Genomic DNA, 13,493 nt, shown 5'->3' on the forward strand with positions numbered 1-13,493 from the left:
AGCACCTAAAGAAATGTTCAACATCCTTAGTCATCAGGGAAATGCAAATCAAAACAACCCTGAGATTCCACCTCACACCAGTCAGATGGCTAAGATCAAAAACTCAGGTGACAGCAGATGCTGGCGAGGATGTGGAGAAAGAGGAACACTCCTCCATTGCTAGTGGGACTGCAAGCTGGTACAACCACTCTGGAAATCAGTGTGGAGGTTCCTCAGAAAATTGGACATAGTACTACCTGTGGACCCTGCTATACCACTCCTGGGCATATACCCAGAAGATGCTCCAACATGTAATAACTATGTTCATATCAACATGCTCCACTATGTTCATAGTAACCATATTTATAATAACCAGAAGGTGGAAACAACCCAGATGTCCCTCAACAGAAGAATGGATACAGAAAATGTGGTACATTTACACAATGGAGTACTACTCGGTTACTAAAAATAATGACTTCATGAAACTCGCAGGCAAATGGATGGAACTTGAAAATATCATCCTGAATGAGGTAACCCAGTCACAAAAGAACACACATGGTACACACTCACTGTAAGTGGATATTAGCCCAAAAGTTTGGAATACCCAAGATTCAATTCACAGCCCATATGAAGCCCAAGAAGAAGGAAGACGAAAGTGTTGATGCTTCAGTGCTTCTTAAAAGGAGGAACAAAATACTCAAAGGAGAAAATATGGAGACAAATTGTGGAGCAGAGACTGAAGGAAAGATCATCCAGAGACTGCCCCACCTGAGGATCCATCCCATATACAGTCACCAAACTTGGACGCGATTGTGGATGCTAGGAATTGCTTGTTGACAGGAGCCTAATATGGCTGTCTCCTGAGAAGCTATGCTAGAGCCTGACAAATATAGAGGCAGATGCTCATAGCCAACCATTCGACTGAGTGTGGGGTCCCTGATGGAGGAGTTGTAGAAGAAACTGAAGGAACTGAGGGGGTTTGCAGTCCCATGGGGAGAATAACAGTGTCAACAGGCCAGACCCTCCCTCCCCAGAGCTTGTCAGGGACTGGACCACCAACCAAAGAGTACATATGGAGGGACCCATGGCTCAGGCTGCATATGTAGCAGAGGATGGCCTTGTTGGACATCAGTGGGAGGAGCAGCCCTTGGGCCTAAGAGTGTTCCATGCCCCAGTGCAGAGAAATGCCAGGGAGGGAAGACAGGAGTGGGTGGGTGGGGGATCACACTCATAGAGTCAGGGGGAGGGAGGATGGAATAGGGGGATACCAAAGGGGAGATCTGGAAAGGGGAACACATCTGAAAAATAAATAAAGAAAATATCCAATAAAAAAGAGAAAAATATATATGAAAAAAAATAGAAGAAGCAAATTCAGGCATAGGCAACCTTATAATGATAAGTAATTTAAAACTTAGATTTCTAGAGGGCTTGAGAGATGGCTGAGCATTTATGTAGACCCAGGTTTAGTTCCCAACACCCACATGGTAGCTCATAATTGGCTGTAACCATTTAGAGGAGATGCAGTTCTTCTGGCCTCTGCAGTAATCAGGTGTACGCTAACATATATGAACACACACTACTTATATACATAAACTAAAAAAATAAAACAAAAATATTTAACATTTCTACTAAATGCTAAAATTTGGAGAAGCCTGTTCTGTACTAAATCTGTAATTTCACAATTTTATACTCTTATTTTTTTCTAGTACAGGCTTCTTTTTAAATTACACAAAGAAATTAAAATGAGTTTTAACTACTTTCTGTTCACTTTGAAAACATAACAAGTAAAAGTGAAAAGTGGCTTGCCTTCTTACCAAAAGAAATAGTAGAGAGAATAGAAAAGTAAAGAAAGGTACAGGAAGATCAGCTAACCTTGTACTTGCTCTATGTGATAATCCATCTGTCAGCCTAGGCAGTAAGTCTTACAGCATGCTGTCAGCATTTATTTGTCCTGACAAACTCTATGGGTATTATTTCTCCACTTACTGAATGAGGAAACTAAAGCATAGCGACATTATCTAGAATTTGCCCAATGTCATATAGCAAGCAAATGGCAGAATCTAAACTACTCTATCATATTGCAGGAGTCAAAGGAAAACAGCATCTACTCTAGGGATACCTTCATCTGTCTTAATATAAAAATGGGAAATTTGTGGGGATGAGAATGTTAAATGGGAAAAGACAAACATTTTTACCTCCAAAGTTGATGAGTCCTATATACAACCACATAACATAAACAATCTCAAACAATCAGAACTCTGAAAAGCATGTTTGGTTGTGAATCTCTTAGATGCTTCCTTACCCACATCATAGTCCCTCTTTTTTTCTGTTAAATGAACAGAATATAATTATCTGTAAAAGTTGAACACCATTGCTAAGGGTTTGGAGTACAGCTCACGAAAGCAACAGCAAATTTTTACAATAGATTCTTGATCCTTTATGAATCTATATTCTTCACCCCTATTAAATTTGAAACCTGTGCACCAAGAATCTATAAATTTTCCCAAACGTCAATATAAAGGAAGAAAATACCTAATAAAAAATTGAAAAGAAAAAAAGAAAAAAAAAGATAACACTATCTTGGTTCCCCAGCATCTTTCATATTAATCCTTAGCTATCCTATCTGCCTTTTAACATATACTTTATTCTTCAGTAGGGTTTACTTAAATATTTGGGGAAAGATATTTTGATGATAAAAGAAAATAAATGCAGACTATTTTAGGAGAGGAAAGACTTTCTAGGAATGTGCAAGTTTCCTTCTGCAAGTTTCCTTCCTCACTGCCTCCCCCCACCCCCTTCTGATGTTGTTTTGTTTCTTTTAAACAAATGCTAAAGTAACCCAGGCTGGCCTTCCACCTGCTTTGTTAGCTGCAGATGACCTGATCTGCCTACCTCCAAATTCTGAGTGGTGAGATCACAGCTGTGTGCTACCATCTCAAGTTTTTGTGTGGTGTTGGGATTGAATCCAGGACCAGTTGCATTTTAAGCCAATATGGTACTGAGCCACATCTCCAACTCTGGGCTTCTTTTTAAAACAGCAACCACAGCCCATTTGGTAAATATTCAAATGTCTCTATCCTAAAGGGAGGAGAGAAGGGGGCAGCATGGAGAGAGTGACCATCTGTACCAAGTATGCTTGGCACTTTACACAAGCTATCTTACTTGCTTTTTGTTTTTTAACTTTATTTTTGTTTTCTTTGCTTTTTGAAGCAGGGTCTCCCTATGTAGCCTAGAATAGCCTTGAACTCATGATCTTTCTACCTCTAATACCTAAGTGCTGGGATTACAGGCATGTTTCACTACACCTGGTTCATTATTCTTTATTTTATTTTGGCATTGAGTCTCATGTAGCCCAAACTGGCTTCATATTCAAACTTAAACTTGCTATCTAAGTGAGGCTGATCCTCCTATCTTCATCCTCCTAATAGGGCTTCAGATGTGTGTCTCCAGCAACCCATACATAATACCTATACCACCACCATCACTACCACCTACTAAAGCATTATTGTACTGATTTTATCATAGCAACCAGAAAAGTTAGCCTGCCCTAATTTAAAGCATAAGTATAGAAACATAGTAATATAATTTGGGGGTAGTAAAAAACACATTTATCACTGAAATGTTAGTACTTATTTCCATTAGAAAAATAAACATGGTAACTAGAGCTCATTCTTTTGTTTTAATCATCTACTTTTAGTTTTAATATTTCTCTTAGTTTTAGTATTTCCTAATGAAGTTTATTATTGGTATCACCATATTCTTTGGTATTCAGAAGTATTGTTAGCATGTTAGTTATGAAAGTTTTAGTCAATGAAACTGAAGGAATGAACTTGGCCTTTTGATCTAGGTTCTTTCCATATTATTTACTCAGTATATCTATTAAATTCATCCAAATTTAAAGTCATAGCTACTATTGATGAAGACTTTGTTTATATGTTACATGAATAATATGTAAAAGACTTTAAATACTCAGAGTAAACTGCAATCCAAAGTCGAACCATTGTGAAACTGAGGCTTACTTTTTTTTATAGAACACTGTCAGTTGATGTTCTTCACTTGAGATAAACCTAATTTATGATAGAGACATGTACCAACCCAAAAGGATAGGGATTATTATAAAAGAACCCCTTGTAACATCTTCAAAAATATGGAAAATTATAGGTAAAATTTAAATTAGCCAATATATATAAAGAAACAAATACTTTATATACCAAATTGGGTAAAGTCACAAATATGAAGATCAAAGTGCATGCCAAGGAATATTATTTTAAAATAAGTAAATAAATAGACAATAAAATCCCTAACCTTATTAAAGAAATCAGTCTATGGTACTATTAATAAGAATTATTTCAATAATAATTCAATATAAAAATCACTTATATACACATATACACAGTTGTGAGTATAAACTAACTACAAAGGTGCATCAACTTATAGCGCAATACTAGTTCAGTATATGAAAAATTTAAATGTACTTTAACTTGAAAAAATGCTTAAAATACAGATATTCTATTAATATGTTAATCATGAGAGGCAAAATTATTTCAGTAAACACACATATAATTGTGATGAGAATAACACTTTTTACTATCTCTTAATAAAGTAATCCTTCCCATGTAAAGGCTTCTTAAACAATGAATAGAATCATACACAGATTTGTAAGTGAAAGTCTCAAATAGGAAAAGAACAGAAATCAAAAGTACAAAATTTGTTTTCATCTAACTGTAAATCAAAAGTGCCCAGTTATGTCTAATGTATGGTTATTGAATAAGATGCAGTAAGAAGAGCAATTCAATAAAGCAAATAACAGAAAAAAAATAAGCCTAGATCAAATGTTCTTTTTTTCTGTTTTGAGGTGGCTGATAATCAGCCTAAATATCCTAATTTTAAAAAAATTCAGTTCCCAGTTTTAGATAATTTCTAAGTTACCATGGTTAGCTAGACAGCTAAAAAGAAAACACTGAAAAGCAGAAAATATGCAGTCTAAGAATATCCAAGTATAAATTCCATTTATCTAGAATTGGCAATTATCAAATGATCTGAAAATGCAAGTAAAAGGGGTTAGGAATAGAACAGCTTAAACTCAACTGACAAAGTAGAGCCAAGTCAACATAACTAGGAAACAAAGCCAGTTTTTAAAAATCTCCCTGCCCTCAAGATGCAGAAATATTCATTTATTTCTAAACATTCCAGGTAATGACAGGACAGGTGTGATGTACTAAGGAAGCCTGCTTACCACGTCTAGAATTCTGTAGTTTCTCAAAAGGGAATTTACTGATAAGCGACTGCAATGCAAAGCAGAGATTCTGGAATCATGTTGCAAAAAAAGAAACCTGACCTCCACATTCATACACACACCAAAAAACCGAACAGTTTAAAAGTGTTTTCTTTATAATAAACATTCTTTTAAGAAATAAAAAAAGAAAGAAAGAAAGAGATTTTTTAAAGGTTCACAAAATAATACATAAAGAACACAATTAAAAATGAAACATGTTCCTGAAAATAATTTCTTAATGGGATCTCTGCTGTAAGTCTTTTAGGCTGCATTTCTTTCCTACAAGCCTCAACATAGGCCTTATGCCTCAGAAACCATGGAACACACAAATATTCTGCTTATCATACTCACAGCCTTCCCTCTTCCTTTCTCATCTGTCAATACTCTGCAGTTGGCTTCCCATTTCCAGGCGTATTCACTGGCCATGTCGTTGGTTCTGACACATTAGTAATGATCCAGCCTTTAATCTTCTCCAGCCAGCTCTTCTCACTGCCAACAACTTACTATGACTTACAGGTGACACTTCTAGCAGATGTTGATTATAGTCCCAATGCACAAGAGATGCTCCCAAAGGGGCGGACAGCCCCTAACAACATCACCTGCTTCTTTTTGTATCCACACAAGCAAGCACTGCTATACTTGTTTTGAACATCTAATGATTTCAAAAAATATACGGATGAGCTCCTTTTGTTAGGTTGCTTGGCATGAAGTTATTTTTTTTTTCAGAATACTGCAGCAAATACAGATTGTACAATCCCATTTGAGAGAAATATTTTTATATGGTTTTCTCTGTGGCGCAGTTTAGTTTACTCTTCTGGTAGAGAAAATTGCTGAAGAACTGGTTCTGAGGTTTCTAATGGCGCAGCGTTAACCAGAGTGAATGATTCACGGATGTTCTTAACATTCAGGAGTAACATGGAAGGCTAACAGAGCAGCCTGAGTCCAGAGCTGATGAATGGCGCAGTGCTGCTGTTGTCATAGCAACCGAGAGAAAGAGAAAAAAAAGCAGCACCATAGAAGGAGCTGTGACATGGATTCTGGGAACAATTTATATTAAAAAACTGTAAGCATCTCGTGTTTTAAAGCTACAAGCTCCTCTGATTCCTCTTTAGGTTTTACTATAAACTCATATTGTAAAATACAGCAACTATGTGAACAGTGCCAAAAGAAAAGTCTAATAAGGCAATTTAAAGGATCAATATAGTACTTTGGCAAGCTAATATATAAATCTCCAGTATCTTCATAATATATGAGATAGATTTTAAAATTAGACACTGATATATAGCTACAATAAAAGAATTATCTAGAATCTAAGACAGCAAAAAACTTGTTTTTAAATACTCAGATATATTGAGGTTAAATTCTTTCATTCAGATGGTATACATCAGATACACCAAAACTGCAGCATCATCGGCAGACTGGCTCATAAAATAGCAATGACACCAGTTTCAAAGAGAGGTATGCTATTGGATTCCTTTTGCATACAGGAAGGTTCAAAAATACTGACTTCACTAAAGATGCTTATTGCCTTCATTCACAAAGAAATTTCACATCATTGTTATGTGATATGGTTACTGTTCTATCCCATAAGTCTGAAGGCCTCACTCTTTATTTCGCCTGGAAAAACTTTTTCTGTGTAGTTTTTCCTCGCTTCTCTTTTAAAAATTCAGAATTCCTTGCTCTCTGGTGAACTGTACAATAGCTTCCAAAAGGACTTATGAAAGAAGGACTTAAGAATGGAGTTGGTATATGGATTGCTAAAATGTATTCTCCTCTGCAGTATTCTAGGTATGGCCCTGAACTAAGCTGTGGGAAGATAAAATCTTTCATTAGATTCCAAATGAATTGGCAGAGCCCATTGGTGCCAATCTATTTCATCTATATAGATAAGATGGTTGCATACTAAGTTATCCTTTTTTCATAACAATGTTGATTTCTTTTCCATCATCACTCATTTAATGAAAGGTTTAGATATAATGTAGAACAAAGTAATTATGGAAATTAATACATTATTTTCTTTTATAGACAGCACTATGATAAAAATTCTAGTATAAATTATATTGCTGTCAAAGATTTCTGATGTATTAATTTCTAGAAATTATGGCCTCTACATTAAATATGACCAAAAGGACTGCAATGCAGTACAAACCACATGCACTTGGCTAATCTGCTGACTGTAATTGAATTATGAATTTGGTTACTTATCAGACATCACCATGGGTAACTCAATCACTCCCATCCTTAGATTCATCACCAGTAAAGTATAGGGAATAACAGATTCCACCTTCTTCCTAAAGTTACTGTGGCAGCAGAATACAATAAAGCAATGACAAACATGTATTTTATCTAAAAATACCTAGTTAAAAAAATACAGCTAAAAAAGGAGAAATAAGTTTTAGTAGACTTCAGCCCAAAAATGGTCTGAAAAGTTAAAATCTTCCAGAATAGGTATTTTTGTTTTTGTTTTTGTTTTTGTTTTGAGGTGTGGGGGAAAAATGGAAGAATGGGGGCAGGGAAAGAGAGAAGAGGAGAGAGGGAGAGGAAGAAAGGGAGAAGGATGGAGAGAGGTGGGGGGAGAGGTAGACGGAGAGGGACAGAGACAGACAGACAGACATTTACTGTCACTACACTGCCCAGGCTGGTCTTCAACTCAAAGATAATTTTGCCGTATCCTTTTAAAGTATCCACAATTATGGTTATACCACAGAATTTGTATTTCTAGGCTAGTTTTCATATCTAACTGCAAATTTGGTATCATATTGTACATAATTGTCACAGTGGCTATTTCTTTATATATTACAGTAGGTGGAGAGGTCTTGGAATATCGTTAAAAAGTATTTAAGGTAAATATAGAAATATAATTCTATAACCTAGCATAACATGCATATCTTAGAAAATGGTAACAATGAGAAAGAAAAGCAGGTCCCACAGAATGATGGAACTAACAAACTCGCAAAGGAAGGAACTTGCTTCAGATAATCTTCAACTGCTTTTTACTTTACCCAACTACAAACTGTAAGGTCAAGTGAAAAGGTACGTGTTTGTGTTTGACTTGAAAGTTTTGCGATGCCATTACTTGGTTCTGTGTCTCTGCTGTACTCTGATCTTGTCTATCTAGTAAGTCTTTAAAATCAAGTATTAACATGTCCCACCTTTTTTCTTTTTGAGGAAAATTCTCTTTAGTTGTAACTTTAGAATATCAACAGTTTACTTGGTGTCAAGGAACAAGTTTTTCTCACAAAATGTCACTCTCCAAACCAAGATGAGGCGATCCACGCATTAGCTAGATTTCAGAATAGCTCTGAAACAAACACTGTGGACTCAGAAATCATTTTCCACCATGTTTGTGCTTGGTAGGAGCCTAAGGATGAGGATATGGTAGAGATAAATGAAAAGACAAATTATAGGTTTGGTTTGCTTAAAATAGTTCATTTAACTAAAAGGTAGAAAGATTTAAGGAGTAGTCCTTTAACTACTAATTTCTAACTCCCTTGTGACTAAATGAATCTAAAATTTACATGGAATTCTTTCTTCTTTTCATGCCTATTCTCTTTTACATTCTTCCCCTTTATAAGCTTTCTCCCAGTGCCCCAAGGCAAGGCAGTACTGAGATTAGATGAATATATGACCTCTCCACTCTCATAGAGAAAGTATCAGTTCTACTTGAATTGTTACAGTAACTTAAGCTTTGGACAGATTTATTTTTTTAATTGGTTATTTTATTTATTTACATTTCAACTGTTATCCCCATTCCCAGTTTCCCCTCCACAAACCCCCTCCTCCCTCCTCCCTCCCCCTGCCTCTATGAGGGTGCTCCCCCACCCACCCACCCACTCACTCCTGCCTCAGCAACCAAATATTCCCCTATCCTGGTCATCAAGTCTCCACAGGACCAAGGGGCTCCCCTCCCAGTGATGCCAGATGACGTAGTCCTCTGCTACATACCCAGCTGGAGCTATGGGTAGCCCCTATGTACTTTTTGGGTGGTGGTTTAGTCCCTGGGAGCATTGGGGGGTCTGGTTGGTTGATTTCTATGTGGGCCCACACCTTTCCTATGAATAGCTGCAGCTCCAGGTCAGGACTTCAACTTGCAACAGACATGACAGATAAAGAAGAGAAAGAAGTATGCTCAGAGGTAGGGCTCATTCCTAGCAAATGTAAATCTCTAACAACCTTGTACACATAAGTCTATATTACTTAAAAATTACAGAACATGACTACCTACATATTGGAATACTTTTGAAGGTTACTTTAATCTCTGAAGGATAAGCTTTCTGGGCTGCATAGTCTGAGAAGTAATGTTTTTGTTTAATGAGTGTCATGAATAATATTTAAGGGATTTCTGAAGACTCACTGTGCTCCGCTTTCACTTTATATGTTGCTTTTATGCCTGAATAAAACTTGTCCAAAAGTGTGATGCAAACTTTACATTATAATTATAACACTTACAAAAGATCACTAGCTCATAAGGGCTCTTCCTGAATGTTTTTATCAGTAAGTTCTAATACATTATCCAATCCCAAGTGGTAAGCCATGGGCTCAGTATATTGTATACATGCCTATATATTAACAGTTATAATTATTGAAGAAGTAAAAAGTTTTGTGAGGAAATGGGAGATAAGAACCTTCAGGAGTTGGAGGGAGAATAGGGGGTATATGTGAAAAATACAATACTCATGAAATTCTAAAAAAAAAAAAACCTTTAAAAAAGAGCACATACTGATGTACACATATCAAATATTCATTTTCTCATTTTACTTGACTCATTAAACTAATCTATATTAAGAAAATATACCAAACAATGTAGATGCATAATTTAAAAAAATCACTTTCAGAAACCAGAAACAAAGACTTTTGCCAGAAATAAAGAAAACACTGTTATCCAACTAACTCCATTATAATTCAAACCACCGTGCACTAGATTAAATTAGATTATTTAAACAAAATAATCATCCACACTTTTGTAGAAAATGTGATAATAACAATGTCTTGTGATTTTTAAAATTCATCCAACAACATGGAAGACTGGTTGACATTTGGGACAGGAATTGTATATTTATAATAAAGAGCAGCTGAATGAAAGTTTTTGAAACTCTGTTCTCTGGTATCTAAAATTCTTATCAGAGGGACACATTTTCATGAGATATGTTTATTGTTCTTAGAGATGCTGAGTCTGTTGATTTGGTTTAGTACTATAAAATATCTATTATAAACCAAGTATATAATTGTTGCTAAGCCTTACACCATCCCACACTCTAACTTACTGCTTGTTTAGAGACTACTAAAAATTTCTTCTAAATTATGGGTATTTGTTTGCCTTTTGTGAGAGTGTGTGAATGAGAAGAATTCCCAATGGTGGACATCTCTTAGTTCTTACATTCCATATTTGACATTTTGAAGTTCACATTCTATGGCAAGTGAACATAAAGCAAGTGGGAAAGGGCAGAGTCAATGAAGCACAAGGACAAATTTCTAGCAACCATCACAGAAACTGTAGTGAAGTTCATGGGAAGACTCCGAGGAAAGAGGGAGCTCCATTTTCCTGTAATCTTCCTGGTATTTGCCATGTTAGGACAGTCACACTGATAAAAAACAAATACAAGGAAATCTGTGACTGAGTGACAGACAACTTTTCTACCTGGATGATTCCTTTTATTGTATCTCTCTCTCCTTACACATTTACATTTTGAAAGAGTTTACCTTTCAAATCTACTTATTAATTTAAATGAATTAAAATTTCAAGTAAAAATGAATTTATCAGAGTTAAGTTAAAACCTTCCCTCAAAACAAATATAGTCATTTATATAAAATGGCAAGAAAAGATACTTATTTAAAATAGTGAGTTATATCGAGGATCATGGCACTCAAGTAGAAAAAATATGATGCTATTTTACAAATAAGTTACCCCCAAACTGCAGTGAACAACTGACACAGAGAGGAACTCTTTACAGGTACTTCTGTATTTTCCTCAGCTTAAGGTACTGTCATCTTTTCTTTACGTATACACCAACAGAAGCTTTAAAGAAGCCAATAAATATACCTAGATAGTGAGCTTGGAAATAAATGCATATATAACTATTTAAAATAAAAAATAAAAACCTTTAAACGTAACTATAAAAATTTTGCCAATTTTAAAAATCACATTTTACTGCACTTATTTAAGTAGGTGGGGGTAGGTGATGGGTTTGGGGGCAGAGTGGGTATATAATGTTATGGCATCCACGTGGGAGGCAGGGGATAACTTACAGAAATTGGTTCTTGAGCCCAGGAAACCTTGAGTGAATGTGTAAAGAACAGCTGAACTTCTCAGTGAATGTGAATTGTTTGATGTTTGACATAGGCACAGTGTAGAAGCATCTTCTACAGAGACTAGCTAACTCCTCTCCACTGTGCTGCACCTACTAAACATACTATGTTTGTGTCTGTGAGTCCATCATTTAAAAAAAGATATTTATTTTATGTTTACGGGGCTCTGTCTGCATGGACACCTGCATGCCAGAAGAGGACATCAGGTCCTGTTAAAGATGATTGTGAGCCACCATGTCATTTCTGGGGATTGAACTCAGAACTGGAGCTATCTCTTCAGCCCCAAGACTATCCTTTTTTCATTCAACTGTCACACCAGTCAGGTTTCTATACCCAACCTATGCATGTCATAGTACCTTCCACAAAGTTGGTCTCAGGGATCACACTTAGATCATGGGGTTCACAGCAACCACCCTTAGCTGTTGAACCATCTCTGCCAGCACAAATATATATGGAATTCTGACCCATATTTTTGTCCAACTAGTTTAACTCTATACGGTGGTTCTTTGGGGTCTGGAGTTATGAGCCATAACTCTACCTCATTATGGATAACTCATAAAGATAAGTAGCAAACAGATATCAACTCCTAGTGACCATTCTTCTTTTATAAAGACCTTATATGAGTGTAAATGAAGAAAATATCTAATAAAAATTGTTTTAAAAAGGGTGGGTTGGGGAGAAGGGTGGAGGGGAGTGTATAGAAGACTTTCGGGATAGCATATGAAATGTAAATGAAGAAAATATCTAATAAAATTGTTTAAAAAACTTTATACCCATGTTTTAACATTCTTTGGACATATAGCTCTTAGAGAAGTATCTGTATATGTCTGAAGCATGGGGTGTGGCTGGGATGGCCCTTGTGCAAGGCTGTGGTTTCAGCAGTCTTTTGTGTTAGTGTGTATCATGTAAACATGCAAAATAATTCTTCATTTTGTTGTTAAACTTGATATAAGGGTCTCAAATTTTATTCTGTCAACTTGATTCAAGAGTCGAGTATTTTCTGTCTGTTCCTTAAAGCAGAATGTTGTTTTTCATGGGAAAACTTTGAAGTCAGATATTCTTGGGGTGAATATTTGACTGGCTCTGCTAATGAGCTATATAAACACGGTCAAGTCATTGCTTATTCTGAGTATATTATCTTCTTGTACTTATTACTATTTTTACCTTACAGAGGACTTTATAGATCAAGCAAGATAGCATGTATATCAGGAAGTTAATAGAGAGTTTGGCTAATAAAAGATGAGTTATGAATACAAGTTTATAAACAAAAATTACGTCATTATCTTTCTTATGCAGTAGATCATTCTTTCCCTTATCATGCTTTTCCCCTCACACCCAAAGTACCCCCACAATCTTTGCTATCTTAAAAAGTTTTTCTCAGTTCAACAGTATAAATAAAGTATTGTTGTACTCTTTGTCTTTAATTCTCTCTCTCTTTTTAATCTCCTTGTCTACTTCCATCTTGGTCTTTCTTCAGAGCTAGGCATGATATAGCTCAGTGGGAGATTAGCATACATGATGACCTGTGCTCAATCCCTAGCATCCTCTCTTTTCCCTAAATTTAGAAACTGGGGGAATGCCTATATTTATTTCTTTGGATGCTTCTATATGCTTAATAATATATAAATTTATATTCATTTTTATCTATACCATTCGTTTTTCCTCCTAAAAATCACCAATCATTGTCTCATTGCTTCTTATTACATTTTAAAAAGAAGTATGCCTATCTAAAATCCAAATTATAGAACTGATATTTCCAGTATTTCTTTTAGAGCTGTAACAAAGAAAGGATCAAGCTATGGACATCTAGGATCTGAGGTGGAGGGGCAAGTTAGTAAAATCACAGTTATGAAGTCCTAAAAGGAAACCCTGAACTTAGAGTTGGTTCAGCAGTAGATGGTTGTTGAGAGTAACAGGACATGAGTGAAACCTG

General features: G+C 35.8%; 1 protein-coding gene across 9 annotated transcripts in view; it reads right to left on the bottom strand.

Moving 5' to 3' along the window:
* Positions 1-13,493, bottom strand: part of Tanc2 (tetratricopeptide repeat, ankyrin repeat and coiled-coil containing 2) — a 335,376-nt gene that overhangs the window by 201,961 nt on the left and 119,922 nt on the right. For 2 of the 9 annotated variants that reach the window (XM_085829483.1, XM_029484224.2), the window contains exon 1: positions 5,606-7,240. The exons of the other annotated variants lie outside the window; for them this stretch is intronic. The gene's annotated coding sequence lies outside the window, so the exon portion shown is untranslated. Of the gene's footprint in view, positions 1-5,605; positions 7,241-13,493 lie in introns of those variants that run through there. 9 annotated transcript variants of the gene reach the window in all.

Source organism: Mus caroli, unplaced genomic scaffold, assembly GCF_978045245.1.
Source record: "Mus caroli unplaced genomic scaffold, Mus_caroli_1 scaffold_13, whole genome shotgun sequence".
In the NCBI taxonomy this organism is placed as follows: domain Eukaryota; kingdom Metazoa; phylum Chordata; class Mammalia; order Rodentia; family Muridae; genus Mus; species Mus caroli.